The 25,962-nt window shown below is 55.2% G+C and overlaps 1 protein-coding gene across 4 annotated transcripts in view; it reads right to left on the bottom strand.

Annotated features, from left to right (window-relative positions):
• The window catches only part of ZNF469 (zinc finger protein 469), a 315,902-nt gene that overhangs the window by 150,986 nt on the left and 138,954 nt on the right, over positions 1-25,962 (bottom strand). For all 4 annotated transcript variants that reach the window (XM_070500275.1, XM_070500273.1, XM_070500271.1 and 1 more), the window contains one exon: positions 3,676-3,777. The gene's annotated coding sequence lies outside the window, so the exon portion shown is untranslated. The remainder of the gene's footprint in view (positions 1-3,675; positions 3,778-25,962) is intronic.

Raw genomic sequence — 25,962 nt, 5'->3', positions numbered from 1 at the left:
AGTCTTTGCTACAGACACCAGCAGCCATGGCCCTTCTTGTGGCTGCAGCCACGCCTGATACTCAGTCCCTCTGGTGGGTGCAGTGAACCCCATCCAGATGCAGGAGCAGGCCCCTGGCCTCAGCTCAGCAAGGCAGCTCCTCCATCCCCAGCCACCAGGTTTGTTCAAGGACAGTCACATGGCCCTCTCCCCTGGCCCTGGGTTGGTGGTAATGTGTGGTCCCAGCAAAGCTCAGGGGCAGGTAAGGGAGAGGAACCAAACCCTGAAGGCATTGCTTGGCCTCAGAATATAGCAGTACCTGCACCTGGGCAGTTCAATCATATTTGTCAACAAACGCCCTTGCTGCCCAAGCCACCTCAGGTGGGCTTTCTCTCATTCATCCCTAAAGTTGACCTGGCTGAGACACTTGGCCTTGAAGCCAGGAGGTCAGGGTCTGGGCCAGTTCTGTTCCGACCAGTCTCTGGACTGTCCTGTGGGTATAACCACCATCCCTCCTAATCCGAAGAGTCTACGAAAGAGATTTTTATCAGGGTTTGCAGGAAACAACCTCTTTGAATTTGGAAAAGGACAACAAAAAAGAGAAAAAAGAGCAAGAAATAGAACTATTTCCAGAGGTGTGGCCCTCTGGCCCCAACGGCAGCCATGTGACTCCACAGTCACAGAGTTCGGCAACCTGGCCCGTGAGGCCAGGAGAGGGCATCTTCTTGAGCTGAGTGAGCTGTGATGCGGCCCGTCTGGCTGGGTGCTGGGCACCATGCCTCGTGCCACCGGGATATGAAGCTCGGGACCGGGTAACCCTCGACCTTCCGCGTTGAGTCAGCTGGAGGGGTTTGCCATGCCTCTAGGCTGCAGGCGGTCAATAGTGGGAGGATAAAGACTCAGTCCAGTCAGCACGAAACACGTGGAACTGGGATGGGTGTGCCTGCCCGGAGGGCCACCACAGAGAGAAAGAGATGGGGCATTTCTAGGTTGTGAATCCACCTGCCCGGACAGCTGGCTGAGGTCAACACCCGTTGAGTATGGCTCCTCACCCAGGCCCCAGCCCACCCGGCGGAGCTGCATCCGACTGCCTGTCCTGCACAGGCCCCATTGCTAAACGCTGTCAGGGCGGCATCGTGGTGCTGACCGCTGGCCTGTCTGCGCCTGCCCAGCGAGGCCTTGGCTCTGGGCCCCCAGCCTCGGACCTACGGCGGCTCAGTTCCTGCTTCTTTCCACTGGAGGCTGTTTTTAGGTTTAGCTGGGGTTCTGTCAGATCACGGAGCTGCAAGTCCCCCACAGCAACATCATCAAAGCGTAAGGGAAACTGGGGCCCCTGGGTGCATTCAGGGGCTGCCTGGCCTTTGTACCCACAGTGAACCTGGAGCTGCGGCTCCCGTGGCCAGCCGTTGGGGGAGGGGCTCGCCTCGAGGACCCATGCCAACCCCACGAACCCCAGTGGATCCTCAAGTACAGAAAGATTTGACAAGTACAGAAAGGGCTAGAAAATAATATAACACGTACCCAGAACCCCATCTAGAACTTTACTCCAACAATTTATTAGGAAAACTTTTCAATACACAGAAAAGCTGGAAGAGTCGACAGTGAATGCCCGTAAATTTGCCATTTCGGTTCATGATTGCTCGCATTTCGCTCTGTTTGCCTTATTCTAACTTTGTCCCCCTTTCCACCTCTCTATCCGACCATCGATCTGTCTTATTTTCTGATGCATTTCAAAGGAGATGGCAGACATCTGTGTGCACAGCCATGAATACTTCAGCACGCGTTGCATCAGCATCTGCTTGCAGGGGTCTCTTTAGGGAAAATTTATATACTGGGAAATGCACACAGTAGCAGCCAATGGGTTTTGAAAAAGGCACCCCCCGTGTGACTCCAACCCTATGAAGATACAGACGGCTCCATCACCCCAGAAAGTCCCTTCGTACCCCGTCCCAGTCAGTGCCCTGGTCCCTGACACAGCCCACTGCTCACCATCCAGCATTTGCTCTGATAATGTCAAAGGCTGAAATGGACAATTTGGGTGACAACGTGTTGGCTCTTAGCAATGGGGAAACGGTTGGCAGATTTCACGACGGGACGTGTTGACCACATTTCAGATGGAATTGCACAGGCCTGCTTCCCTTTAAGGTGAATGTCAAGGTGCTTTGGACGCTGCGTGCCCGTTCACAGAGTCAAGGGCTGCCAGGAGGCAGTGCTCTCCTGGAACACCCACTTCCCCTTGCAAACCTCATCAGAAACAAGCCCGGGAAGCTGCTGCCCCAGGGCGAGATTTTACGGACGCAGTAAACAGCCGTGTCCGTCCCACTGGGGAGCGTGAGATGTGGCTGCTTCTTGAAACAGGGATTGCCATCGTGGACAGCACACCTCACAGGTTTATGGTCAGGGCCATTCTCATGGTGCTCGGCCACAGCCCACGGGTGCTCACTCGAGACCAGCTTGCAGATGAGGGTCTTGGCTGGAGAGCTGACGTCCAGATGAGCACTGGCTGACAGGCTGTGCACTCTGCTCAGATGCGGCAACATTCCGCACCTCTTACCCAGCTGCCCCTCACCCCCGCCCACACCCGTTGGCTCCAGACGCTCCCGCAGCGTCTTCAGCAGGGTGGACATCAGAAGATCCTTCCCGTCCCGAGGAAAATCAAAAGGCAGGGTGAGGACCCACATACGACAGGTGAGACGAGCACGCTCCACAGGCAGCCCCTCTCCGTGGCCACAGGGGCTTTCCCGCCAGGTCCAGAGATGGCCCTGGGGAGCTTCACTGCTCAGCACCCAGGTCTCGCTTTCGATGTGACCCTACTCTTCAGCCTGAAAATTTACAGGTGAAAGTGCAAACCCAGAGGCACTATTTCTAACCACCATCTGCAGCACAGAACCCTCGCCCAGGGCTGCTGCCACCCTCCCGTGACACAGCCAGCACCACCCCACGAGCCGATTCCCACCAACGCTTGGCCCTGGCGGAAGACAATTTCCCTGCCTCAGTCCATTGAGAGAAATGCTCAAATGTCCGGATCACGTCTCTTTATCCACACCCACCCCAAACCGTGCACCAACGTCAGCTCGATAGTAACCATGTCAACACAAAACACACCCATGCATCAATAGCATCTCAGCACTAACCATGCACCGACATTGGTGCAATACTAACCACACACCAACATCAGCTCGATAGTAACCATGTCAACACAAAATGAACCTGTCCACCAATATCATCTCAGCACTAACCGTGCACCGACATTGGTGCAATACTAACCATGCACCAACGTCAGCTCCATAGTAACCATGTCAACACAAAATGAACCTGTGCACCAATATCATCTCAATACTAACTGTGCACCAACTTTGGTGCAATACCAACCACGTACCAACGTCAGCTCGATAGTAACCATGCACCACCGTCAATGCAAAACTAACCCAGGCACCAATACGATCTCAATACTAACCATGCACCGACATTGGTGAAATGCTAGCCCAGGCACCAATACGATCTCAATACTAACCATGCACCGACATTGGTGAAATGCTAGCCCATGCACCAACATCAGCTCGATACTAACCATGCACCAACATTGGTGTCGCACAAACCCATGCACAATGTAGCCTGCGACAGTAAGCATCAGTGAAAGAAGGCAGGATGTGAAGCCAAATCAAACTCCAGAGAGAAGAGGAAGCCGCCACTTACCTCGACCCCTGCCACAGGCCGCTATGTCCACTCCAGGGCGAGCGCCAGTCTGCCCGCTGGTCCACCCTTCGCACAGCTCTTCTTTCTCAGCCACCGTCGATTCTGCAAATTATATACAAGCATTTAGACTGAAATGCTCAAAGACGCTGCTTGTCTCAGGAACCACCCTGGTCCAGACCCCAAGCCGTGGAGGGCAGGGCGGGTATCTGCTGGGCCACCTGGAGGAGAGGGGCCTGCTTGATGCCCTTGGCCCGCCCTTCCCCACAGAGCACCCTCGCTGTGCCCCACCCCGGACCACGTCAGCAATCCAGCGTGTGTGCACACATCCCTCCACGCTCCCACGTCACACACGACGCACATGGTCACGGTCACCTCCAGCATGCCCACCGGCTTTCTGGGATGGTCTCCTTTACCCCTGCCTTAGTTCTGTGGGCCTGTGTCCCCCCAGGAGCTCCTCTGAGATGATGGGTGGAGTCCTAATGTGCTCTTCTTGGCCACTGCATAGTGGCCCTGGGAAGAGGGGTGTCACTCAGGGGAGGGGGTGACCCTATTTGTCCCCCCACCATGGGCGTCCACTTGTGCATCTTGCCCGGCAGGGCCAGGGATGCTGAGGTCCTGGGGGGTCCCTCCCACGGACTCCCGGGAGTGGACCCCATCTTTCTCTTTCTGGGTTTCTCTTCCTGCTTTCTCCAGCCCGTCTCGTCCTCATCCTCCAGGATTCTCCGTCTCCCTTTGGAACTTTCAGCCAGCAACCTGTGGTGTGGGCCTCCCCCCTGCCTTCCTGGTGTCCCCGCCTGGCCTCTCGGTTGGTGGTCCGCCTGTTAACTTGCTCATCCTCTTCACTGGACAGGACAGCACAAGTGGCAAGAAGCCGGCTGCCAACCTGGACCCTTCTGTCCCCATCCACAGTCCCAGGAGGCTTTCGGGAAAGAAAAGATCAGAACTTGTGACAAACACCTGTTTAGAAATGGTGCTGACTTCAGAGTCATGGACCAGGTGTGTCTGACCCTCTGGGCCAACTCCCGCGGGAGCCCTGGCGCCGCCTGTCTCTCAGAGCCCCAGCTGGTCCGTTTAGGACACGAAGAGGAAGACCCTCACCTTCCTCTCAGGACTGTCCCAAAGATGGGACAAAAGCCATCAGGGCACCAGGACGCCGATGGCCACAGGAATGCCCGGCTCTGAGGATGTCTTCGGGAGGATGGTCTCAATTTTCTGCGCCCTTGCGGCACCCAGTACCTGAACTAACTCTCAGCCATCTGCAGTGGTCCCTAAGGTAGATGTCTTCCTGCCCTCCGGGGACCTTTTACATTTAAAAATGGGGCTTCACAGTCACAGTTGTGTTCTCACGAGGTTGGTGGGTTCGCCCTCTCCAGGTGCTGCCCGGCCCCTTCTACCCTCTGGCTGTTGTGGATAATGCTGCTACGAACATGGGTGTGCAAACATCTCCTCGAGATTCTCCTCTCACTTCTTTTGGGTGCGTACCCAGAAGCGGAATTGCTCGGTCATACAGTGATTCTGTCTTTGATTCTTTGAGGAGCTGTCATACTGTTCACGTTTCCACCAACAGTGCACAAGGGTCCCAATTTCTCAACATGCTCTCCAGCACTTGTGACTTCTGTTTTTTTATTTTGATAGTAGCTGTCCTAGGGGTGTGAGGTGGTACCTCATTGTGGTTTTGATTTGCATTTCTCTAATCATTAGTGATGTTGAGCATCTTTTCATGCGCAAGATTTGTCGATATTTTTGTGTAAATTTTACTGTGGGAACATAATTTATCTCTCTGCTACTGGTAAGCATATAGGTAGTTTCCAGCTTGGGGCTACTATGAATAGCACTGTAAGAATGTTCTAGTATGTGTCTTTTGTGCACACACATGAGCATTCCCATGGAGGAGGAATATTTGGGTTGTGGGTAGAGAAAGCCAAACGGTTTCCCAGTTGACACCCCCCAACCGTGTGCACCTTCCAGTGGCTTCATGTTCTCTGGACACTTGGCGTGGCAGGCAGCTTCACCAGAGCCCCTCTGGTGATGGACAGCTGTCCCTCGTGGGGCGTTTCTTTACACCTCCTGGATGGCCAATAACACCGAGCGCGCTCTCCTGTGTTTCCTGTTCATTTGGATTTCTTCGTTGTGAAATACATGTGCAAGGCTTTCACCCATTTTTCTGTTGGGTGTTTGTCTTTTTCCTTTTGGTTTGTAAGAGTTTTTAAAATACATTTCTGCATTAAGGTCTTCTTGGATGAATAGGTATGGGGAAAGATTGTAAGGGACAGAACTGGGACTATCCTTCTCCAAAGGTCATTCTCTCCCTAACACACCATCACGCCAATTGCAGCAAATGGCTTCCTCTAGCAACTTCATTCATTCATTCATTCACTCATCCATCCGTGTTCGAGAGCATCTGCCACTTCTAGAGCCTGACACAACCACCCATCCCCTCAGCCACTGCTCTGGTCTCAGACATGGTCCCTACCAAGCAGTGCCAACCGTCACTCCAGGGCCTTCCCCTCCACGCACTGTCCATGTGGATGCCCCAGGGCATCCGAGGCCCTTGCAGCGGCCCCAGGGGTCCTGTCCGCCACCACCGTGAACTCACACCCCTCCCCAGGGGCTGGGAGCACTCAGGCCTTGAACCTCTGCCTGCGCTGGTCCTGGCTGGACCTCACTTGCGTGAACTCACCCTTCATAGCCCCTGAAACCGTCTGAGCCCCTGATGCACCCTCCCTGGCAACGATGAGCCACACCTATCCTTGTATTCCCATGTGCTCTGTCAGACTGTCACAGCAGGTTTTCCGCAGAGTCCGTCATTATTAACGACGACAAAGATGATAGAGATTGACGTTGCGGAGCTCTGCTAGAAGCCAGCCCTGGACCAGAACGTTCCTCACAATGTCTCACTGACTCTTGCTAACAAACTGGAAAGCAAGTTCTGTTATTATCCCCATCTTACACATGAGGACCTTGAGGCTCAGAGACACAAAGCAACTCGCCCCAAGCCACACAGCCAACAAGTGACTCCACGATTCCAGAGCAGCTGCCAGCCCTAGATGGGGGGATCACGCCTGATGGTCTCTACATTCCTGAGCCAGAAGCCAGAATAAATGAAGAAGGAAGGAGCGAAAGCTCAAGCAAACAGCACCTCTCGCAAAGCCAGAAGGACTCGGCACTCACCACTAAACAGGGGCCTTCCCACACGCCCCGGGCCCACCCCATGACCAGACTTTCCTTCCTGTAAAGGAACGAGAGGAAGAGAAAAGCCAAAGGGAAAGTAATGAGCAGAGCAAAGCCACCTTGACATGGCGCCCTCAGTGAGCGTGACCGCTCTGGGTGTGTGGACCACGGGCGCAGCCGGAGGAACGTGGCTCATGGGTCACCATCAGCCCTTTATTTCACTCACTGCAGGCAGACGAGTAACCAGTGTCTGGAGCTGCTCAGAGGGTCAGGGGAAAGCTGCGGAGAGGTCGAGCCGCCTGAAGCCTGGCAGTGTCTGTGGCTGACCCCGCTTTCTGCTCACTCACCAGGCACAGGATGGACACGTTCTTGGGGCTCCCGCTGTCCTCGCGGACTTCACAGCCACCCACACATGTCTCCTGCAGGGCCCCAGCCACACTCAGGGCCACGGGGCAGGACCCAGGGTTGGAACCTACCTGGGGCCCGCACACTGTCTGTCTCAGTGACAGAATGTATCTGTCCTGGGGATGGAGCGCGGCCAGGGTTGGGAGGTTGGGGTGCACACCCCCCACGGGCTGGTGAGGCCCTTCTAGCAAGGCCCGTCTCCCCCAGGGTGGAAGGATTGCGCTGGGATAGAGGGCTCTGGGGCAGCTCCAGCCGGGGCAGCCGGAAGTCTCATCAATAAGGAGCAGGATCTTTGAACCCGCGAGGCGAGGCAGGTGTTGAGTGGATGGGGAGAGCCCGCGTAATCCAGTGCGGGGTCCCCAGCCCTCTTCCTGGGGACCCACTGTGACACACCCCAGTCATAATAAAGGCTGAGCTGCCCACAGGGGATGTGAGTGTGATCCATCCATCCGGGATAGGAGGCAGGGCGGGCACACCGGTGGTCTCCCTGCTCTGTTCTGCTCGGCAGCTTGCCACTGGCACCTGGTCACCCTGGGTTTTCTGATTTGGGTGAAATGCCTTCCCTGGGCTTGGAGGCTGCTCCCTTGAGAAGCCCTGGTGGACGTGCAGGGTGTTTGCCCCCATGGGGTCCATCGGGCTGCTGGGAACAAGAGTGGAAGGTGCTGGGCAGGCGCCTGCATCCTCTCTCTGCTGCAGGCGCTCGAGGGGCAGATCCTTCGCTCCCAGGGGACCCTGATCTTGAGCTGCCACACCAGCTGGGTCACCACATGGCCCTGGAGCTCCTGGTGAAGGGGTCCTGGTCAGGAGGTACACCTGTGGCACTGTCAGCATCCCCATTCCTGGCTTCCCTCTGGCACCCCCCACCCTAGGCTTGCACGCCCCAAACAACAGTTGGAGCCCGTAACTTTCCTCATCTCTGCCTCCTGGAGCACAGAGGCCACAGACCCAGAGCTACGGGTCTCCATCCCGAAGGTCCCCTGGGTGGGGCCAGGCGGGGCAAGGGGCAGGTGGCTGAAGGGAAAGGAAGAGAAGGCAGAAACCAGAGGAAGACGCAGGCCTGCAGACGGGGCAGTGGGGGTGGGAGATTTCTGGGGCCAGCGGGAGCCGGCGACAGCTCTCCCGCAGGGAGACCGGGAGAAGCCTGTACCAGCCTTGGCTCCCCCAGACCTCCGCGTTCTGCTGTGTAGACTGCACAGAGAAGCACGGCCAAGGAACCAAGTGAGGCTCAAGGAAGTGCAGGATTCAGAGAGCAGGGGGGGCTCCCTGGAGCACCACTGTTGCCACTATGAGCTCGAGACAAGACCTGGCCCTGTGACAGCCTGGCCCCTGAGGGCTCTGACACCCTGTGGGTCCATGTTTCCCCAGAAGAAAAGATGGCGCTGCAACACTGGAACGCAGAGCTCATTCCCTCACCCTCAGGCCCTCACCCTCAGGCCCTCACCTCAGGCCCTCACTCTCTGGCCCTCCCCTCAGGCCCTCACCTCAGGCCCTCACTCTCTGGCCCTCCCCTCAGGCCCTCACCTCAGGCCCTCACTCTCTGGCCTTCATATTCAGACCCTGAATGTTAGGGCCTTAGTGTGAGGTCCTGAGCTTGAGGACTCTGAGCCTGGTAACCTGAGCCTGGGGACACAGTGCCACTGGCTTCCTTTCCCATTGGGCCCTTCAGATGGCCTGGAGGTGCCCTCCTCTCCTTTGTGTCCTGGTTCCTCTGCGCTGGGGCTCCCCTCGCCTCCCTGTGCTAGGGAGGAACTCTTGTTGAAAACCGTGGTTCGCACATTGGGGTCCCATTGTCACCAAGTCAGTGTCCCTGCAAGGTCTTTGGAAATGAGACCCCGTCTCAGAGATGCCCCTGAGTCAGAGGCTCAGCGCCCATCGTAGTCTGTGTGTCCACATGCCCTCAAGGGCAGCGCTCGAGCTGGAGTCTCTGGACCTGTGTGTTGGCACACAGCGAAGCCGGGGGTCTGCCCAGCCTCCTTCCCTCGTGTGCGGGAGCTTACCGGGGGGTGCTTCCCTCTCACATGGTCGGGGGGCTGGGGCTGATGGGGCGCAGACCCCAGCTAGCCTCCTCCTGCAGTGATGGTCTCTGTCTTGAAAGAGGGCTGGAAGAGTGTTCTAGAATGATGGTCTGCATCATGATGAGGAAAAGTTGTCCAGCTGTATATATTTGTCAGCACTTGTGCAATAGGTCCAGGTAAGATTTGGCATTTCCCCATATTTTCAATTTATCTCCAAAGAAGAAAAAGAATCCCTGATGGGTGCCGACCTCCGGCTGATGAAGGGCACCCCAAAGTATTTGGGGAGAAGTGTACTGATGTCTGCAACTTACTTAAAAATATACGCGAGCGTTCTGGGGCCAGCCCCATGGCCGAGTGGTTAAATCCACGCGCTCCACTGCAGGCGGCCCAGTGTTTCGTCGGTTCAAATCCTGGGTGTGGACATGGCACTGCTCATCAAGCTATGCTGAGGCGGCGTCCCACATGCCACAACTAGAAGGACCCACAACTAAGAATATACAACTGTGTACCGGGGGGCTTTGGGGAGAAAAAGGAAAAAGATAAAATGTTAAAAAAAAAAATACACGTGAGCATTCTAGATTTCTAGAAAACCTGCTGCTTAAAGGAATGGGCATGGAGAATGCTGCTTCCAGCCTTGGGGGGAACGTGGAGGGGGAGCCTGGCACCCGTGTCAGGAAGCAGGGATGTGTTCCAGCTGCCGGGACGCATCTGACAGCATCGACGGTGAGCACACAGTGGATGGCAAGCCCTGAATCCAGCACCCCGCAGACAGTCCTGGTATCAGATAAACACGGAAGCGGGAGGGGCAGGTGGGGCAGCTCTTCTTACAGTGGAACGCCGACGAATAAATGTAGAAGAAATGACTTTAGAAATGCATCCCCATGTAAGATGGACTGATGGATGGACAGACGGATGGACAGGGTGACGTGGGGATGACAGCCCTGTAATAAGGCACTTATCACCCAGTGGTGATGGGAGAGTCCAGTGGTGGGTGCAGGGGTGTTCAATGAACAGTTCTTTCAAGGGGGTTGTATGTTTGAAAAATTTATAGTAAGAAGAGAAAAGATAAAAATAAGGATGAATATCGGAAAGAAAAAGAGAAAAGAATGTACCACAGTTGAAACCAAGGGAGGTAGAGGGGAGTGGCTCCTGCAGAGACATTAGCCCCTGTAGGTCCCTGTAGCTTGGTGCCTGGCACAGATGCCCCCATGGGCTCTATGTTGACTGGGGCTGACCCGCTCAGACTCAGAGGTGGGATCTCCGAGGGCTTTGTGCCTGGGAATCCAATAAAACCTGAACCAGTTGAGCCTGAGGGCACTTGCCAAAACTTACCAAGCTGAGGACCCACGAGACCCTCGGGGAGTCACTGCACTTTCCTCTCTGGGAGTGGGGCTGGGCACAGAAAACACGCCGGAGCCACAAAGATTAGCCAACAAACCACAGCCTTTCAGAGAGTCAAGACAGAAACGAGTTAAAAACTGCCCTCGAGGCCCAGCCAGATGAACGACAACAGAGTCCCGCGGGGCCTTTGCCAGAAGGCAGCCTCAGCAAACGCAGCATCAACAGCGCTGGAGCCAGTTAGGCAGGAGTTGCCAGGGTCGAGGACCCCAGACAGAGACTCAGAAGATTCAGAGAAGTCAGACCTGGCACGAGGCACTGAGTCTGTTCCATGGACGGGGAGTCAGGCATCAGGTGGCCGAGGGCTGCCTTCTTCTGAAGCAGCCACTCACTCTCCCTCCTGAGACCCCCAAGGACCCCACCTCCCTAAGAGTCCCCACGACCCCTGTTACTGCTCAGACCCTGCCAGACCACCCCCTGTGTCCAACACACGGTCACTCTCACATCCCCTGCCCCCAGCAGGACGCCGGGGCCTCCTCCCCAAAGGCAGAGCTGCCCAGGACCTCCCTCTGTTTGGCGAGGATGGACCCAGAAGTCCTGGCAGCTGAGGAATGGGGACCAGCGAGTGTGTCAGTCCTGGAGAGGCGAGGCACTTCTGGATCTCGGTTCCACTTATTTTCTCTCCTCCTCCCTAGCCCCTTAGCTGAGCTGGCCTGAAGCCCAGCGATCAATTTGGTTGAAAAAAATTAGTGAGACAATTATTTGCCACTGCCACGTCCTCTCCTGTCTTTCCTAAATTAGCCTGGAGGGTGTGAGGGCCCCAGGCAGCTGGCGTGGCTGCCCTGCCAGAGTAGGCGCAGTGGGGCCGGGGTCTTAGAAGCCAGCTGGTGGCCGCGGGCAGGGGTTGCTGGAGTGTGGTGGGAGCCAGGCGGGGCTCTGGGCAGAGCAGCGTCAGCTCCCAGGCCTGTTTGGCCTTCCTGGGGCTGCTCTGGAGAAGGTCTCCTGCTGGGTTGCTGAGCTGGGTTGAGTGGCACGCACATGAACAGTGCCTGTCACGCCTCTCCTTGACACCGCTGAGTCTTTGAGAAAACACGTCTGTCAGGCTGCCTTCACCCGACGGATGCCCCCAACAGCCACAGCCCTGTGGGCTCTGCTGAAGCCAAAAGCAAGCCCTTGCTTCCTGTGGGTCCCCATATCCACCTCAGCGCCCGGCCCAACTGTGCCATGGGTATTTCCCCAGTTCTCCACCTGACTCTCGCTCAGGCATCTGCCATCTGTCACGGGGTGGAAAGGGTAGACATGGCTGCGGCTCCCGTTTCCCCATGGTGGCACAAGGACAGCATCAAAGTTCATGTTTTGGGGGTCTGTGCCAGCTCTTATAAAGGACACACTATGTTTGAAAGCTTTCGGCTGGAGAGACCAGATCAGCAGACCACGTGTGTTCTTTGCAAAGCAAGACCCTTGTCCATCCCGTGTCCTGCACCTGCTGGGTGAGCAAACAGTTGACCCTGCGTCACTGTGACATTACTGTGGAGGGCGGGGAGCTCCATAACTGGCTGCTGAATTTACCTGAATCTAAAGATAACAGATATTCCCTTAATATATAAAAAAGCATCTAGAATCAGTGAGGAAAACATCCCGAGTGGAAAAGGTGGTAAAGGATAGGAGCAGATGGCTCCCAAACACATAAAAAGATGCTGCTTTCCCTTCTAGCAAAAGAAAAGCCAGGGAACCTCCCCTGAGCTGCAGATCTACGGTGATTCAGACAGTGAGGTGCTGGCAAAGGGTAGGTACAGAGATGCGTGGAACAGAATGGAGAGCCCAGGAACAGAGCTGTACAACACAGCGTTAACTGAATGCTGGTAAAGGTGCAGAGGCCACTCAAGATGGGGCATACACCCAAATGTGTAACGCAAAGTAGGAAACTTCTAGAGAAAAACAAGGGAGAGTCTGCTTGAACTTCCACAAGATTTTAGATGTGACACCAAAAGCAGGATCCACGAAAGAAAAAATTGATACACTGGATTTTATGAAAATGTTGAAAATTTGCTCTGTGAAAGACACTGTTAAGAGAAGGAACAGACAAGTCACAGACCAAGAGGAAATATGTGCAAATCATAGTTCTGATAAAGAAATATTTCTAGAATACATAAAGAACTCTTAAAACTCAACAGTAAGAAAAGAAATAAGCCAATTAAAAAATTAGGGAAAGATGTGAACACCTTACCAAAGAAGATATACAGATGGCAAACGAAAAGATGCTGATGGTCACTCGTCGGTAGGGAAATGCAAACTGAAAGATGGAGATACAACACGCCTATCAGAATGGCTGGAATCCGAGAAACTGACACCACCAAATGCTGGAGAGCACGTGGAGCCACAGGGACTCTCGTCCTTGCTGGAGGGAATGCAGAACGGTATGGCACTTGGAAGACAGTTTGGTGGTTTCTTACAAAGCTAAGTGTAGACACACTATACAACCTGGCAATCGCACTGCTAGGTATTTAATCAAATGAACTGAAAACTTATGTTCACACAAAAACTTGTATGTGAATATTTACAGCAGCTTTATGCATAATCACCCCAAACTAGAAGTAACCAAGGTGTCCTTCAAGAGGTTTATAGAGAAACAAATGTGGTACATCCACCCAGTGGAGTAGTGTCCAGCAATAAAAGTGAACAAGCTAGTGGTTCACAACAGCACGGATGAGTCTTACGTGCATTTTGCTAAGTGACAGAAGCCAGACCCCAAATGCTACGTCTTGTAGGATTCCATTCCTATGCCATCTGGAAAAGGCAAAACTATGCAGGTGGAAACCAGATCGGTGGTTGGCCAGGGGAGAGGACGTGGTTGATTACTAAAGGCATGCACCAGGGAGTACCGGGCAGTGAATATGTGACTGTGGGTATTTATCACCCAGACAGCTTCATGCCACAAAGAGTGAACTTTAACGTATGCAAATTAAAAAGAAATCAACTGGGAAGGCGGAAGATCCCAGGCTGGGATACAGACTGTGACCAGAGACTCTAATTGTATTACAAACCTTGACACCACCTCACTGAGGGGAAGGGGGAGAAAGGAGCTGACCCAGGTAACCTTGGAAAATGGACACTAAAGGCTGGACAGTGATGCTAAGACCAAGGACCTGGCTGCACATCAAGACTGTATGTGGTGGCCAGCCCCGTGGCCTAGTGATTAAGTTTCTTGAGCTCTGTGTCAGTGGCCCAGGTTTGCGGTTTCAGATCCTGGGCATGGACCTACACTACTTGTCAGCCATGCTGTGGTGGTGACCCACATACAAAATAGAGGAAGATTGGCACAGATGTTAGCTCAGGGCAAATCTTCCTCAACAACGACGACAACAACAAAAGACTACAGTTGTTAGAGTTGCTTCTCATGGGGAGACGGGTTAATTTTCAAGTGTTTTACACGGATGTGGGGATTGGGCAAATAAATAAATGCATGGTGGGCGTGGGAACCACGCGCCTTGTTGGAGTGGGGGTTGAGATCTGCAGGAAGGAGAGGCTGTCGTGATCCACGCGGTGCTGAGTCAGACACATCAGCATGAAGTGGTGTTTAGCTCAGTCTGGATACAGATGGATAGACAGAGGAATAAGTGTGGACCTGCGTGTGCCCGCAGGTCAGCATACACATGTATGCTCCCTGGCTTGTCCACTCGGAAGGCCTAGAAACAGCGATATCCTAGTAGCAATGAGCACACCCAGTGGCCAGATCTTGGCTTCTAACACCATTCTCCATTAAAAGGGATGTACGAGATGGGCCTGGGGCATCTGGTAGCTCCGGAGAGTAAGGAAGTGCTCAATGGACAAAAGGATGGGGCGTCCCAGGGACACCAGAGCCAAAGAGCTGCCTACGGCCAAAGCTGGAATAACCGAGCATCAGAACAGATGACGGGGGTTAGGGCCCATGAGCCCATACCGAGATAAATAAACGACTGAATATGTAAGTACGCAGTGGAGAAGAGACACATCTTCTATACAGAAATACTCCAAATTATTGATGAGGTCCCTCCCCTCCAGGAGGAGGAGCTTAATCCCCTTCCCCTCCTCAAAATTGAGCGCGGCCTGGATTTAATGACTTGCTTCTAAAAATAGAGGATTGTACAGTGGAGGAACCTGGCAAGCAAGACCCCAGCCAGTGATCAAGGTCAACGTCAACCGTGGCGGCCTGGTGACGGTGTGCTCGCCCCAGGATGTGACAGAGCACGTGGCTGCTGTGTGTTCTCCCCGAAGCCTGTTGTCTCAGTCTAACCAAGAGGAAAACATGAGACAAACTCAAATTGAGGGGCATTCTACAAACCCCCTGAGCAGTGCCCCTCACACCGTCAAGGTCGTCAAACACAAGGGAAGTCTGAGAGTGTCACAGCCCAGAGGAGGCCGAGGAGACTAAATGTAATGGGGCTCCTGGATGGGGTCCGGGGAGAAGGGCATTCGTGGAAAATCTCCTGAAATCTGAACGAAGTCTGGCACTGGGTTCACAGCAAACGCGCTCATGTCGTTCTCCGAGTGTTGACGCGCGGACCATGGTGCTGTGGAGTGTTAATGAGGGGAAAGTCGAGCGAGCGCACGCAGGAACGCTCTGTACCACTGTTCCAACTTTTCTATAAATCTAGAAGGCTTCCAAATAAAAAGTTTATTTTTAAAATGGGCCAAAGATGTGAACAGATATTTCGCCAAAGAAGATGTATGAAAGGCAAATAAGCACACGAATGTAATCATCAGGGAAATGCAAATTAAACCACATGAGACGCCACCTCACACCCCGGAACAGCCCTGATCGCTGGGACGGGCTGTATCAGGAGTCGACAAGAATAGCAAGAACGGGGAGCACCGGGGCCTCCTTCCCAGCCCCGTGGGGCGCTCTGCAGTTCCCGAGCTTGAATTCCAAGACAGCAGGCCCCTCACTATCACGCAGACTCTGCCAATACCCACCCACCCACTCCCCACCTCCCTTTGCTTGATCTGGCCATCCAAGGAGTCAAACTGCCACCTGTCCTGGATGGCGGGATTGCTCCTCGCCAGCTCCACAATCTCAGTGCCCAGCGGCCGGCACGCAGTGCCCGCTCAGTCTGTGTTTATTGATGGAACGGTGAGCTGTGTCTGCATGGGGTCCCAGAGTGGAAGGTGAGAGAACACCGCCATCACTGAGTTCAAGCCGGCTATGTGTCCTTGGGGAAATCAGCACGCTTCTCTGAGCCTTGTTCCTCGTGTGCATGACAGGCCAGGGCCGCCCTCCTGGGGCAGACGCCCCCTCAGCACAGGGCCAACAGAAGCTGCTGGTGCTGTCTCTGCTCCTAGGGCTTCCTCGCTGCACAACTCCAGCAGCCATTCTCGTTGTGGTCAATGTCTCTGGTGGCCCTTGCTAACGGCCGCCCCGTCCTTGTGTGTGTCACTCCTCGCTGACACACTGTCCTCAAACACTGCCGAGAAGTCATGAGTGGCCAATTCCACACAGGCTGGGGGTTCATGGCGGACGCTGGAGTCGGTGGTAAGCTTGGGCCGCCATGTGGACAGGACTCAAAGGCGGCTGATGCCTGAGTGTAGAAAAGCCAGCCTGACAGGGAGATGCGCCGAGGGGCCTGGCTGACTGGAGGAAGGGCCAGCTCAGACTTGGGGGAGGGATACCCCCAGGTGTGACTCTGGGCAAATAGCTGTCAGATGAGCCCCTTGACTTTGTGCAAACTTGAGAATGTGACTCTGTCTCTGAGAGGCCTGGACACAGCATAGGAAGCAGAGACGCCAGGTGGTGGTCCAGTGGGGCCAGGGGGACGGGCTTACCTCCCTGATACCTGCAATGGCAGAGGGCAGCACACAACTGCTCTCAGCTGTTTCTCACAGTGGCCTGTGAGCCAGGCTGGCTGGGTTTCATCGCTCCACCTCTCAGATGGGAGTACTGAGGCTCAGAGGAGCTGAGTCTGAGCATCGTTCCCCTCGAGTATGAGGCTGGCACCGGTCTGCCAGCAGGCAGGCAGGTGTTGGGGGCACCTCCCTGTAGCACCATGGTCCCGGGAGGGCCTCAGGATGACCCTGGCATGCTCCCTGATTACGTGGATCCTCATCCTTGGTCAATTTTCTCTTCCTTGGGAGGATGTTGGGTCCCAGAGCCAAACCGGGTGAAGTCACACGCAGGGTTTATTGGAGGACGAAGCCGGTGACTCAGCTGCACGAGAGATGGGGTGCTTCCAGACAGGGGCGGGGCCGGCCCATCAGGAGGGAAACTTCTCAGGGCTCTGCTGGAATCCAAAACAGTGTCTGGCCTGAGGTGTCCCTGCAGGGACGGAGATGACGTGGTGGCTGCTGAAATGTGCAGTGTCTCCCCACCCCTTCCTGACCTCTTGAACCTCATACATCTGGCTGGTCAGTGTTGGAGGAAAGTCTCGCAGGAGAGCAAGAGTTCAGTCTTGACTAGACAGAAAGGTCCACTCTGCCCTCTGTGCCCCGACAAAGGAGGAAGGATGGAGGGCCACTGCTCCTGTCACCTGAGTTTAGCCTCCCTGCCCCCCGAAGACTCCTGGAATACCCACTTCCCATAAACTCTCTAGAAATGCAGCCCAGCAAGTATTGAAGAAGCGTAACATGTGTGGGCCAGGTGCAGGAGGCAGAGCCAGCTTGGTTGGGGGACTGGAGGCCCAGGTAGAGCGGACACCAAGTTCAAGAAGGCGCAGAATGGACGGGAGCTTCGAGCCAGAGAGGGAGGCCCCTGGGAGGAGGGCACCTGCCTGTCCTCAAGGCCGTGGGCAAGATGAGGTCGGGTGGCCTCTGGCCTATGCAGAGGATGGGCAAGGACTCCCGGGTGGAGGAGGTGGGTTTGGGGTGGGAAAGATGGGACTTTAATTGGGGGCTTGGGAGGACTCCACAGGCAGTGGGGAGGCATGCTGGGACGGGAGGCTCCCTGGCACCATGAAGGTTCCGGATGGGCCAGGCCTCCCTGCGTGTGCCCCTCCTGGGCGCTCTGGTCCTCCTGCCGCCTTGGCGCCCATCTGCCCAGCGCCAGGCCCAGGCCCTGCGGTTCCTCCTCCCTCGATAACTGCAGCCGCCCCTAAACACGGGGACCTCACTGCATCACAGAAGACAGGGAACCAAGCTCTGGAGAAAAACACAACTGGCTCCTGACACCAACAAACCAACAAAATGCTCCAGGGTGGAAGGTGTGCGGACGAACCTCTGAGGAAGCTGCTGAGCGTGGCCTGGGCTTCCCGTTGGACCAAGGTCCAGAACTCTCCCTAAGCACCCCCGTCTCATGGATGGAGTTATGGGTCAGGTTCCTGGGAGAGGAAGGGGCACTGGGGTGCCGCCAGAGGCCAGAAGGTCCATCTCTCTGGCCTCCGCCGGGCTTCCTGCAGAAGGCGCTTTCCTGCGGCCAGGAGCCCTGGGATCTGCTCCTGGGGCCTCCTCCTTCCTGGTTTCAGACTCCTCGGTGTGAGATGACAACTCAGGTCCGCCTGCCACCCCTGCTGGATGGGGTACAGGCCCTCTGACAGATTCCAGACCTGCTCCTGGGAGGCCATTTTTAAGCTGTCCAATTCGCTCCCTGAACTCTTAAGTAACTCAGCTGCTGACATCACGGAAGCCAAGCTCCTGAGAAGCACAGGGACGTCCCAGCTCTGTGTGCCCCGGCCACGTCCCCACCATGCCACCTCTTCCCTCGCCACCTCGCCGTCCTCTGTGCAACGGCCCGAAAGGTCCCTGTGCCCAGGCAACTCTTACTGAGCAGGACCCAGGCAAGGGCCACCCCCTGGGAAGTCGTGTGCACGGCCCTCTCTGGTCTAATACTGAACTTCTCACGCCATGTGGCACCCTGGTGGAGCCCAGACAACAGAGGTGTGCCACATGTGTCTGTCGAATAAGTCAGCGAATCCCGAATCGTCCCCGCCTCCAGGGCCCGATGATCAGGAGGGTCCTGCTCCATGCAGTGGAGATGCCCTGACAGTCAAGGACCCCAAATCTCTGCAAACTCAAGGGGAAACACAGCAGCCCGCCCCTGGCCCTGGGAGCGCTAACGGGATTCCTTGGAAGGCCTTCAACTCTTCCACCGTCCTGATCCTTTTTTTCCACTCAGGAGATGGGGTTTTCCCTGGGCTGACTCTCTCAGGGTGCCACACCTATGTTTTCTGGAGAACGTGCTCCAGCTGTCTTTGATGAAACGTGCCCCTGACTAACCCAGCCTGTGATGTGGGTCAGGGCTGGGCCACACAGGGCTCCGGGCGCCCGTCATGCCACCACGCGACCAGACCTCATTTGCCAAAAGTCTCTGTTTTATTGCACTGTGAATAATTTCCCAAGACAAACCCTTGAGAGTTTCTTTGTAAGCACTTAGGCCTTTGTTTATGAGGATCTTTGATCTGCTAAGAGTGTTTAGAACTCATGGAAGCTTCTGCCCCGCCCATCCCCCCAACTCGGAGGAGTTTGGCGGGGCAGTGAAGTTGTCAGCCTGTCCTTGGTCTGTGGGGGTCCAGGGCCCTAATAGAGAGCCCCCGATCTGGAGCCTTGGCCCCCAGAATGGAGGAGAGGCCCCTGCAGGGACCCTATAGGCTTGTGGCTGCCTTTTCCAGAACAGAAGTTCTGCTCTGGGCCCTGGACAGTTATTGGGAAGGGGCCCGTTTTCCTCCATCCTATATGCAGAACTTTCAACCAGGCCTGGCCTTCAATGCAGCTCAGGATGAGTGTCTGCCCCCCATGCTCCCCAGGTAGCCATCAGCCTGGTGAGATGGGGCGACTGCCCTCTCCAGCCCCTGAGACCTCTCACTGGCTCCCACGAGCCCCACCCCTTGGCTCTTCCGAGCTACCAGCCCCCTTTCTCGCTTTGTGTAATGTTTTCTCCAAAAGCCTTTGGAACGTGCCCAGTTCTTTTGTTATTTCAGGTCGTTTTATTTCCAGCACAGATTTCCATTCTGTTACCACCGAGATGGAAAAGGCCTCCTTCATCCGATTCCCGTGGTCCCAAGATTCCAACAAAGCCGAGTGCGGTTTGGGCCAGAAATAGACTATATGATCCAAAAGAATATGAGGGCGGGTGGTTGTGTGTGGTTGGAAATGCTGGCACAGCGCTGAAGTTGCCCAGCCTGGTGGCTGTGACGAGTGTTTGTCATCCATGGACCAGCCCCAGTGACTCTGGAAGCTGGTTTGGGACAAAAGGCCACCGCACCCACGTGCGTCTCAGGCCGGAGCCAGCGTCTTGGCTTCTGTTCTGCGGTTCTCTGGGGGTGCGAGGCCTCCCGTTGGCTCAGAGAGTGGGCAGCCCCCACGTCCAACTGCTTTTGGAGGCCCCCACAAAGCCTCCTTTCCAGCCCGCAGGGAACCTCCAAGAAAGAGCCACTGTCTGGAGACCCGGATGGAATTCTCGGCCCCGCGCTTGCTCCCCGCCTCCTTCTGCTGTGCAGGAACAGCGTGCAAGCTGCAGGCAGCCCTACCTCAGACAGACCTGCTCCCCGATTGGCACGCAGCAGGGCCCCCTCATGGAGCAGGACCCCCAAGGGTGGGGAGGGACGGCCCGCGGACCGCGCAGTTGGCTAGTTAATTTTACTCATCTGTGCTTTCAGTCCCGTCAAAATCAGTTTCAAGGCCAGAACTGGGGTGTGGGATGGGGCAGTGCTGGCCTCCAGCCTGTACGGTAGGTCCATAATTCCAAAAGGACAAGGACTTGGGATGACCCGCGGCAGGTCGTCTGCGAGAGGGGCAGGGTCCTCTCCAAAGGTCTGTGGCTCACATGTGAGTTAGGGGTCCCGAAACCTCTGGCAACCTTGTCCCTCCCCTGGGGGGTCGTGAGGAGGGCCACCTGTGGGGCTGGGGGACGCGCACCCACTCCCTTCACTGAGTGCCACGAGCCTCCCTCAGCCCAAGACGGAGTTGGGGAGGCCACGCTGACTAAGGTGTGGGTGAAAGCTGGCCACAGGGGAGAGGGAAGGTGCCGGTGGGAGGGAAATGGGATCCGAGGTTTTTCCCACCAGAGAAAAGCAGCCCCTGTGCAACATTTACCTTTCTGCCGTCCCTGCTCCCTGGAGCGAGGCTCCCTTCGTCCCCCACCCTCTCCATTGCCACAACCCCCAACAGGCCCGTCCATGCGCCCTCCCTGCCCACTATGCATGAGAACTCCCATTGGCCCCCCAGGTCACAGCGTCCTCAAACCTCTGCAGACCCCCTCTCAGCTTTCAGAACCAGGAAGCCTTGTCAACACAAGACTCCATATGCTGGCCCCAGACCCCCCTTTCCAGCTGGCTCCTGACAGAGATGGCCTCGCCCAGCTTCTAGAGGCTGTAGGCAAGCCTTGGCTTGTGGCCACATCACTCCACCCAGGCTCCATCTTCTCGGACTCTCCTCTCCGCCTGTCTCAAATCTCTCTCTGTGTCCTTCTAACAAGGGCCCCCTCTCCCCGTCTCAAGATCCTTAACTCAATCACATCTACAAAGATCCTTCTTTCTTACAAGGTCACGTTCACACGTTCCAGGATTAGGACCTGGTTTCTTTGGGGCCATTACAGGTGGGTTTGGGGTTTGATAATGGAGGAAAGAAATGACGACATTTAGCGCAATATCATAGTAAACAGGAGGCCACTTCACATTATCAGGGAGAAAAATGTCAAAAACCAAGCCATTGTGTAAAAAACTTCAGTCCCTCTGCTCTATTCCAGTTCCTCCAATGTCTCAAAGAACAGGGGCTGCCCCTCCGAGCAGCAGGGCGCTGGTCTTCCAGGAAGAGTAACGCGGTGGGGAGAGGCCTGGGGGCTCCCAGGGGGAGCCTCTGCCACTCCAGACCCCCAGGGGACCAGAGGAAAGCTGCTACGCTGGATGCAGAAAAGACTGAGCCATCCCCCCCCGCCCCCACTGCCTGTCGACGCGATGGCTGCTTTGAGACAGGTGTCCTGCCAGCCTCACACACACCTGACACGTGTATACACCCAGATGGTGCCTGCTGCCTCAGACAGTCCCCCATGTGGAGTTCAGAACCTGACGGATCCCCGGAGAGATGGCTTGAACCCGAACTCTCTAGCTGAATGTCCTTCTGGACAGCACAGCCACTGCAGCCAGGTCTTCTAAAAGCCACGTCAGAGTGGGAGAGGGCCAGGCCCCTCGGCAGCTGAGTGTCTGGCCCCAGAGAGGGCCGTGGCCAGCCCGAGGCCACACCGGGCTAGCTGCTCGCCTGGCCCCAGCCCTGAGCCCTCTCCACTCCATGAGGCCTTGCGGTCTGGGGTGACCTGAGACGGGGCAGAGTCAGAGATGCTGAGCATGGGACTGACGGCCAGAGGAGCCGGGAAAGTGAGAATCCAGTGACACCAATGACCAGAAAGACAGCTACGACCGGGTAACAGCAGCAGATGCCTGTCGAGGAATCTCTGTGTCCAAGGCTGTTGGTCCAAGAGCTTGACATAAATGGCCATCTTTCATTTAGCCAAATGGTTTTTTAGTAAACTTTAAATTTTAGAATGATTTTAGATTTACGGAACAATTGCCAGATTGTTCAGAGGGTTTGCACACACCCCACCCCCAGGCCCCCGTTGTCCACACCTTACGTTGGTGCAGTACACTTGCATTATTATTAACTAAAGTTCATCCTTTACCCAGAGTTCCTCAGTTTCCTCTAATGTCCTCTTCTATTCCAGGGCGCCATGTCCCGTGTTGTGGTCATGAGTCCTTGGGCTCCTCTTGGTGGGGACGGTCACTCAGACGGGCCCTGTCTTTGGTGGCCGTGGCGGTGTGAGGAGTGCCGGTCAGGAGTTTGCAGACTGTCCTCAGCTGGGATCTGACTGATGTTTTTCTCGTGGTTAGACCGGGGCTGTGGGCTTTGGGAGGCGGACCCCAGAGGGAAAGCGCCTGCTCCCCTATCAAATCCAGGGCGAGTGCCGTCTCCACGACCACTCCCTGCTGACGTTGCCCTTGATCCCTGGCTGAGGTCACGTTGGTCAGGTTTCTCTACGGTTGAGTCGTGGTTTCCCCCCTTCTGTCCTCTGCTCTTCAGAAGGATGTCACTCTGCGCAGCCCCACTGAGGGTGGGGGTGCCGCCCCTCCTGGAGGGAGCTCACTACTTGCATCTTTTGGAATTCTTCTGTACCTGAGATTTGTCTCATCTCCCCCGCGTGTTCAATTATTCAGTCATTCGTTGATCTCGGTTTGCTCTCCAGGATATCTACGTTAGACTGTGGGTACCCATGAATTTTTGAGCGCTGACCCTGAGCAGGCAGCAGGCCCAGAGCACAGGCTGTGTGTGATGGAGGAGGAGACAGCCAGCACAATGTCCTCACGACAGTGACAGCCACAGCCAGCGTCATCTTTCCTGCCTCGCTCAGTGGGCCCATGGGGTTCAGGCTGTGGACACAGGTCTCTATGGCCTGAGGGGATGGTGTTTGCATGCGGATGAGTTTGGGGAGGCCCTTCCTGCCGGAGAAGTGTGCTTGGAGACCCTGGGGAGTGGGTGCGAGCTGAGGGTGAGTGAAGGGGAGAGCCAGAGAGCAGGGAGGAGTGGGTGATGGGAAATGGGATGAAGGACGCCTCAGAGGGGACGGGAGCATGGTGCTGAGGGTGCAGCCCACATCCTGGGGGTCACGGGGATCCTGGGGTCATCCTAGCAGTCACAGGGATCCTCGGGCCCTCTTGGGGGTCTCAGAGATCCTGGGGTCATGCTGGTGGTCACAGGGATCCTTGGGTCCTCTTGGGGGTCACGGAGATCCTGGGGTCATCCTGCAGGTTACAGGGAACAAGAACCCCAGGGTCATCTTGGGGGTCATGGGAACAGGGTCCTGGGGTCATCCCAAGGGTCATGGAGATCTTGGGGTCATTCTGGGGTTATGGGGATCCTGGGGTCATCCTGGGGGCCCGCAGAGGGGGGCTGTTTGGAGGGAGGAGGGTCCCTAGCTGCTGTGGCCCTGGGACAGTTTGGGGACCCTGTCATTCCAAGGGTATTTCCTCACTTAATGAAGAAAAGGCCCCAACTTTCCGCCCGTGGAGGAGAAAGCATGCGGTATGTCTAAATCTATAAAGGCTTAAAGTGGAAAAACCTGTTGTTTTTCCTGACCGCAGCTCGCCTGGAAACAAGGGTGGTTTTGTTTTGCAAACTCCCCACTTGCCCCGGCTGGCTTCCTGGAGGAGAAGGGGTGTGGGGAGCCGGCGGGTGGGGGACACCAGGGTGCCAGCCTACCGGCCCACCTCCTGCCCTGCCCCGGGACGCCTCCGCAAGACCCTCTGGAGAGGCCTGTGTGCCATGGTCTGAGGGGACATCTCATAAGTGCCCTCTCCCCGCCGCCTGCGGGGGCCAGGGGGCCTGAACTCAAACAGCCTTCTTTCCGAGACCTTCTGTGGGCATGGCTTGGTTTGTAAGAAAAGTCTGCTTAAAGGGAAAGAAACAATGTGCCATTCTCTGGTCCTTTTATGGGTTGAGCTAAGCTGGGTCCAGAAGAAATGGCTCCGTCCCTCAGGGAATGAAGCGCTGGGGGCGAGGCAGGTTGTGTCCTCAGCCCACATCCCTGTGCCCCACGGACGCGGCTTCCCATCCAGCTCTTCTGTCACCTGCTGTGTGATTTGGGCACGTTAGGGACACCTCAGTGTAGGCGAGGTGGAGGAATAACACCTGTGCTGGAGGATTATCGTGAGAAACGTTTCCTCGTGTGTCCCCTGCCACAACACAGGCTCCGTGGGGCTGGGGTACGTCTTCCCATTCACTGCTGCAAACCTCCCAAAGTGTCAGCTGCCTCGTCACCACCACAATGACCATTATTACTATTATTAACCCAAATTCTTCCGTCTCCAAGTTTCTAAAAGAAACAGAGGGTTCGTGCCAAATGCTACAGTGCTCAGCATCCCTGAAGCCAGCTCTGCCCCCAAGGAGGTCTGCCCCCCACATTACTGCCTGAAATTTCAAGCCCAGAACCTCGAATGACCTCGGACTCCTCGGGGGCTGGACCTCCGCCAGCCAATGGCTCCAGGCCCCCAGCCCTGACTCTGAAAGCTGATCGGCAATGTGGGATGGAGCTCCCGGCGGCGCGGTGAGGCATTCTGACTGTTGAGCTGTGCTGTCACGTGGGAGTGACCCTTCCCTTCCAGGAAACTTCCCTGAACAAGATAATCAAACATCATTCAAATGGTCTCTAAACCCCTTCCTCTGTGACCCAACAATTCAAAGACCCTGATGACGTTTCCCCAAAGGGAGAACAGAGTAGCTGTTTCCTAGTCCACACGCACAAATTACCTTCATCTGTTGTGGTTGTCTCCCATGATTTTTTCCTTAAATTGTCAATGTCTATTTCCTCTGGTCTGTGTTAGAGTCTATTGAAATAACCCCTGTTTGGAGCAAAATTGCACTTTTAGTTATTTTATGAGTGTGTCCTTATATTCCACAGAGGGCACCAGAGCCCTCATGGCATTTGAGAACAGTGATGAGAGAATGCAGACTGAGAAGGAAGCTTATGGGCCATCCTTTCTGTTATGCTCATTCTGGAGTCCAGGAAGGACACGTGTTTAAAAAGGGAAGAGACTCTAGAACCTTCTCTGGAGTCTTACACACAGCTCAGTTTCCACAAACCTATGCCTCAGCTGAGTCCTGTGGATAGGAGCGGGGTTTGGGGTTCCTTTGCTGATCAGCTGGGGGACTTTATCCCAAAACCTCATCTGTAAGATGGGCGTGAAAATATCTCTCGCTTTACGGTGTTGTGGAGATGAAATGAGGGAACACAGGGGAAGTGTGGGGAAGACGCCTGGAGGTGAAGAGTGTCAGATGGGACTTAATTATCGTTATTGACGATGGAGTGGCAGCTGGCTGAGCAGTACAGTGTCTGTGTTCGGACACAGAGCTGATGCTTGACGAATGAGTGTGGAATGAACAAGACAACACGCACAGCCTGCGTCCGCATACTGACGACAGCAGCCCACACTCAGCTGTGAGTGACAACTGGTGTTCAGTTGCTCAGGATGGACATCCAAGTTTTGGGCTTCTCTCTGCCAACAGACCCTAACCACCTGAGGACGGGGCCCGTGTCTTACACGTCTATGTCTTAAGGAGCTGCTGAAGAATTCAACATTGATACTCAAAACGTTATTGAAAGAAATTAAAGAAGACCTGAATAAATGGAGAGACATACCATGTTCATGGATTTAAACACTCAATGCCATCAATCTTCTCCCCAATTTACCTACAGATTCAAAGCAGTCCCAATCAAAGTCCAGAAGACTTTTTCTTTTAGAAGAAATTGGCGAACTGTTTCTAAAAGTCATATGGACATGCAAAGGATCGAGAATAGCCAAGCGATCTTAAAAAAGAACAAATTGAAGGAGTTACACTATCTGGCTCTTAAGACTTACCATAAATCTACAGTAATCAACAAAGTATGTTTTGGAGTATGGAAATAGATCAA

This window comes from Equus asinus, chromosome 28 (assembly GCF_041296235.1).
Source record: "Equus asinus isolate D_3611 breed Donkey chromosome 28, EquAss-T2T_v2, whole genome shotgun sequence".
In the NCBI taxonomy this organism is placed as follows: Eukaryota; Metazoa; Chordata; class Mammalia; order Perissodactyla; family Equidae; genus Equus; species Equus asinus.
This window is presented reverse-complemented; position numbering and strand designations above follow the sequence as displayed.